This window comes from Alnus glutinosa, chromosome 14 (genome assembly GCF_958979055.1).
Source record: "Alnus glutinosa chromosome 14, dhAlnGlut1.1, whole genome shotgun sequence".
Lineage (NCBI taxonomy): Eukaryota > Viridiplantae > Streptophyta > Magnoliopsida > Fagales > Betulaceae > Alnus > Alnus glutinosa.
The window spans coordinates 8,260,697-8,266,939 of record NC_084899.1 but is presented as its reverse complement, the minus strand read 5'-3'; the positions used below and the strand labels follow the sequence as shown (position 1 = coordinate 8,266,939).

Here is a 6,243-nt window from a genome sequence, read left to right as displayed (position 1 = left end):
CATGTTCCTTGCATGAGCGAGCCAGCAATAGCATCCTACAAAATATAAGTGTCCGCCACATCAACCCTGATAAGGCAACCTCTGTTCCGAGAGGATCTACAAAATTGATGTGGAAGGAGCTTTAGAGGATTATCGTGCAGATTATTCGTCTTATGCTGTATATATATAACAATCCCAAGCTATATATCATGGTCATGAACAAATTAAAGTTGCCATTTATCCTTGTTGCCCGGCCACTTTCTAAACAGATAAAGGGCAAAGTTTTGAAGTTTCAACTTTCATATTTATGATAATGGCCTTTGTTCAAAAGGCCCAACATATTGTTTGATGCCAATAGCGACGTATCTGTTCCATTCCCGCTAACACATGGGGGCAAAATTATTTCTTCTCTATGCCATCTCTCTTTCAGGTGCCCCATGGTTTCCCAAGTTTAAATTTTAGCTGATTTCTTCCTAAGTTTTTCTCCCACTACTGCAAGTAGCTAGTAGTCATTTTCACAGCATTAAGTTGGAGAATGATCGATCTCTTAGTGACAGATTTTGTTACATGAATGGTTTTCCAAACACTTAACGGGATAATTTGTTAGGTTTTGGGAGAACTTAGATTCTTTAGATTCGTTAAAAAGAATTTAAATATTTTCAAACACAAGGTTTGAGATTAATTTTTTTTTTTGCATATATTATCATTATAATTTCATCATGCTTAAATAAAAATGTTACAACCGTAAATGTGAAAATAAAAATAAGTATTGATTACCATCAATTACAATCAATCATCTAAAAGTAATTATCATATAAGATAAGTACGTATCAAATCATAATATATATATATATGTTCTAACATAAGAAAAATATTCTACCATATTATATATTCGATCTAATATTAATATCTGCTCCACATAGAATTTCATTTTCATAAGAGATTTATAGGAATAAATTTTCATAACAGATTTATATAAATAAATAGTACACCTTTGGTATAACCAAGGAGTTGAGAGGTGTTGATGAAAAATCGCAGGAATTTTAGTAATAGAAGTTCTGTTGATCATGAGCTTGAAGGAGGCCGGCACCTGAACGTAAAGACCTTTGTTAAAGGGGCCCGGAGACGGCTGCATTAAACAAGAGGTTTAACTTTAATTTGCAGTTTTTGTAGTAATTAAAAGATTCAACAAGTTACAAAAGAGGCTTCCTGCTAGAGAGATAGGAGCTTTTCCACTGGAATTTTCACCCCAGACTTTTTACTATCCAAAAAATGCATAATTGCTTTCCTAGAACGGAATTCTCGGCTTATAGAATTCTGTTTCTTCCACAACTTTCTTACAAAACGTTTGCTTGCATTTTAGCAATTATATATTTGGATTATAATAAAAAATGATATATATTAATATGAATGCTTAAAGGAAAGCCATTACGAAATTACTTTCAAACATATCTAAAAAACGCGCGCTCAATATTTACTTAAAAGTTAATATTCACTTGCTCTTTTAATCACCCACCTTACATAAATTAAAGTTGCTAATTAGTTATGACAAGTTAAGCAGATGTGTGGATTTTTAAAACAAGAAGATATTAGCAGATTAATTTGCATTAAGCGTGGAAACAAATTGAATTAAAAAACATTATTTACGGGTAGATAATTATGTACTCTTTCAATAACGATCCACCCCAAACGACACAATCTTGTCCGCTTTTGGCTCACTCAAACCAGACTTTCCAGGAGGTCACCCATCCTGGTACTACTCTCGCAGAAGCACGCTTAATTGCTTTGATTGCATCAGGAGTTCTGATAGGTTTATGGCTATTTCGGCATTAAAACGCGTTGTCTTAAGAAGTGCGCGTTTATACATATAAGCATATTCCCATTTCCAGGCGATGTGGAATATCACATTTTCAACTTTATTTCTGCTAATTGAAAATCTAACAAGGTCAGGGAATTAAAAGGTCAGGGATAATTAAGGTCTAGCTTTGAAAAAGTACTACTTAAGCTCAGTAGACTACAAGGCAGCTCAAGATCCAGCATGCCATCTTACTCTTATAAGTGCGACAATAATTACTAAATTTAATTCAAATTTTGAAATATTGTGGCTTATTCGATCAAGAGTAATGCTATTTAATTAGTAGACTGCATGTTGCATGATTGAAATGATGTGGTAACGAAAATCAATCCTTACTTTTTTTATTTTTTTTTAGTAAGCGTTAATCCAAGAGTTGAATTTCACTACCACAAATCAATATCAAGTTGTATGGTAGTCGTATAACAGACTGTTAAGTAGCATTATTTTTCATCAAATAGCTTTTGCTAGGGCTTAATTCATTAGATATTGATGTACAACTTGACGAAATTAAATCAGTTATTGGATCAACACTTGTAAAAAAAATAAAAAATAAAAAATTAAGGGCTAATTTTTACAGCCTCGTCATTTTAATTGTAACAATCTACTAAATAACATTAGTTTAAATGAATTATTGGCATATATCGATAGCAAAGGAGTTTAGGCTCCCCAACCCTTTAAAATTAGGTGAATAGTAGGGGGTCTCCTATTAGGTTAAAAGTTGGGGGTACAATACCTTTATTGCTTTCACGGACAAGGAACTGCCACACCTCCTTGTCTGGCCTATTTTTGATCTGATTTTGGTGGGCCTAAGCTTCATCAGACTTAGACTAGTTTTATTACCTAGGTTAATACTTGTTCTTTTATTTTTCAATTCACCATATATATATATATAGCATCCCTTATTTCTTGCAAAGGTGCCTTTTTTTTTCCCACTAGAAAATAATTTTACTATAGAGATAGCTTGAGGGTTGCAGTCCAATTGAATGCTGAAGGGCTGGTGCCAAAGATGGTGACGATATATTATTATTGCCCACAATTGAGTTTGGTGTACTTGCCAAAAAACCATTGGAGGAATTCGAGAAATCCCAAAAAGAAACAAAAAAGAAAAGGTAGTTGAGGACAAGAAAGCTTGTGAGAGGCAGCTAACTTTAAAGCTCTTTGGCTCTTTTGAAAATTCCCCATGTGGTTCTTGCATGTAGCGAGCCTTTTCTGTCCTCAGCTGATCATGACTTGTTCAAGATCGTAGTAGCAGAAATGGCAGTAAAAAGTTATTTTTCGAAATCCAAGGGCCAATTAATAGAAAACAAAATGTTCTCAAATAGCAAATATGCAACAAAATTCCAATGATTTTACAAAGCCAAAAAAAAAAAAAACAACAACTAATTAATTACACAAGCAAATGAGAATTATATATATATGTCAGAATGCAGAAAAAAAAAATTAATAATTTCTTTAGAAAATATTAATTTATTACCTTTTCGACTGGCTTGGGCAAGAAGATAAGTTGGAATCCACAGTTATTCTAACCTGAAATAGTCGCAATGATGAAAACAACAACAAGAACAGCAATCAGAGGATAAAAAAAAAAGCATGAATTATTGTGAAATCCAGTAAATAATGCAGCAGCAAGGCTTAGAAACTCTAGTAACTTTCTGTGTCTTTGAGGACATTCAAGGGAAGCGGAGGCTCTTCGGCTGTAGCTGAGGTGGTAAATGGGTTAGGGTTTGCTGAAAGAGCAAGAGAGAGAGAGAGAGAGAGAGAGAGAGAGAGGGTAAAAAACTGAAAGTCAGAAAGAGTGGGAGTGGTTAAAAAAAATGATGTCACATAGTGACAAACTTTAACCTTTTTCACAGAAATGTAGGAGGAGATGTGGAGGCAAAACCAAAAGGGGCAACAGGAAGAACTATCATCATTGATGATAAAAAGGAAAGCTAGGGAATCTTCTCTGCAACGTAACTCTTTTTTTCACCATTTCGACTGAATAATAAATTAATCAGAATATGAACAAATAAAAAAGAATTTAAATGCAAATCTCACCTAATTCTGCAGAAAACTTGAGAAATATATAAATCCGCTGCCCCTTCATGCATGGCTCAAACGTGTTGCAGTAGATTTAACCAAAAAACAAAAAGAATATAAAAAAGAATCTACTCTCCATGGAGTACTTCTCTTCTTGATATACTGAACTTCTCTTCTTGATATACTGACGCAACCCTCTCACATTGCTGTAAAATAAATTTACGGAAGATAAAAGAAAACCCACATTGTACTTCTTGAAGAAAAATGCAAGAATTCATGTGAATTATCTTATATTATGTGCAAAAAATCAAAGAAAAATAACACGATGACAATTATATATGGTTTACCCAGATCGTTGCAGATAAAAGGACCGCCTTGGACTGTGGCATATATGGAGAGAGATCTTGTCTGAACAGCATCATGTGAAAGAAACCCCAACAAAATCCTGAATTGCCATGTTGTCCCACAGCTTTCTTGAGCTTCCATGGTGTTAATCGTCGAGATTAATTAAGACGAAGCAACAGAAGTTCAAGAAAGCTGTGGAAAAGCATGACCAAGACTTCCACAAATTTCACCCACATTATCCTCTCAGATCTCATTTTTATTTCTCTTTGACATCCCTTATGCGTTTGTGTCTCTCTGTGTTGTGTCTCACAGAGAGAGAGAGAGAGAGAGAGAGAGAGAGAGAGAGAGAGAGAGAGAGGAGGTGAGAAATGACCATTGCCCATACAGAGTCCTTCATGGACCACTCTACCATATAATCTGTCTATCAGCTTTATAGAGAGGGGATGAGGAGGAGGGTTTACTTCACTCATAAAGTTTAATTTACCAACAAATGCCTTACTTTCCTTGTGAGTGCGCAGTGGGGTACAGACAATACGTCGTCACACGGGCAAACAATAAAAAACAAAGAATTTACTACACTGTTCTATGGTTGTCTTCCGAATTTGATAATTTGACGGTAAAATTTTACTCTTGAGTATTTGTAAAATTGATAAATAAATAAAGTTTGATTTTACGATTATGCTATTTCAGTTATATCATAATCGTATATCAATACTCTACTAAATATATAGCATTGAGCTAGATTACATATGTTAAAGTGTCACACATCGTTAAGAGATTACTGACTTGAGAATTTTATACGTCATAGACACCCATTTTTTTTCAATGCGTCTTTTAAGAGTGAGTAAGGCCTATGAACTTTTACATGGTATCAAAGTCGGTTCTTTGGACGATGTTGGACCTTTTCTTCCTATTGTTGAACACGTGTTTGGCCAAAGATGCAATACGCGAGGGGGAAACTCCTCATCTCTTAAGGCGTCTTTTGAAAGTGAGTAAAGTTCATAAACTTTTACAACATAAAATTAAGAGTAAAAAAGAAAAAGTGAGAATCCATTTTCAAAACCATCCCATCCTCATGATCACATGCAACCATGTGTTCAAAGATCATCTCCTCATATTTTATTGGAATTCAAAGGTATGGGTTGTTTATGGTCCCCCAATCGTTATGTTTTCTTTCATACGTACATTATAAACCATATAATATATGCGGTCATCAATCATGATGTTATAATTATGCAGCCTGTATATATTTTATGCACTTTAGGTCATTCTCGAACCAGTATAACAATATATCCTTATGGCTTCAGGCCGCCACTTGCCAGCTTGGAGTCTGTGTAGCACGTAGCCACGTATATTTCACCTTCTAGCTCTAAGAAAGAAAGTGAAGAAGTGGAGATGAAGACGTACGTAATTTATAACCCCCACTTAATCTAAAGCATGGGTTCTAAATTTTCTTAGGCCTGTTTGTGATTGCGTTAAGGAGCTTAAAAAAGACTTTTAGTGTATAGAAAGTTGTGCAAAGCAAAAATGAGTATGTTTCGTAAAAAAAAAAAAAACCTTATTTGACTTTTTTGCTCTAAAAAAAAAAAGAACAAGTTAAAACATACATTTTGGAAAAACTTAAAAAGGAAGCTTTTTTTCCCAAAAGCTCTTTTTGAATATAAAAACTCAACTTCTCAACACAATCCAAACATGCTCTAAAATGAAACTAGTTGAACAAACAATGATCTAATTAAATGAATTGAATGTAATAGTGCTACTCATTCGCCTTTGAACAAACAAACAAAATCACCTTCGTATCACATCCTTCCAATTACATTGAAATCATTTTTTTGATATCAAATCAATGCGAAATCCTTTTCTTTTTATTTTTAAAATTACTATCTTGCTAGTTGTGTTATATGTTGTAGTTGAACTAGAGTTGTGCAAAAGAAATTAATCCTCATCTATCTCTTGTGCTCTATATATATTAGCATTAGATATAACTTCTTTTTTTTTTTTTTTTTTTTTTTGAGAGAATAGGATAAGGGGAAAGGGGAAATCAC

General features: G+C 33.9%; 1 long non-coding RNA gene across 3 annotated transcripts; it reads right to left on the bottom strand.

Moving 5' to 3' along the window:
• Positions 1–1,017: 1,017 nt before the first annotated feature.
• LOC133858061 (uncharacterized) lies at positions 1,018–4,584 on the bottom strand. Of its 3 annotated transcripts, none has more exons than XR_009898417.1 (4): positions 4,201–4,584; positions 3,872–4,059; positions 3,309–3,361; positions 1,018–1,108 (listed from the first exon to the last, which is right to left on the bottom strand). It is a non-coding gene; the product is annotated as an uncharacterized LOC133858061 (long non-coding RNA). The 3 variants fall into 3 exon arrangements; XR_009898416.1 differs by lacking the exon at positions 1,018–1,108 and adding an exon at positions 2,830–3,063; XR_009898415.1 differs by lacking the exon at positions 1,018–1,108 and having other exon boundaries at positions 2,830–3,361.
• Between the last annotated feature and the right edge of the window lie 1,659 nt (positions 4,585–6,243).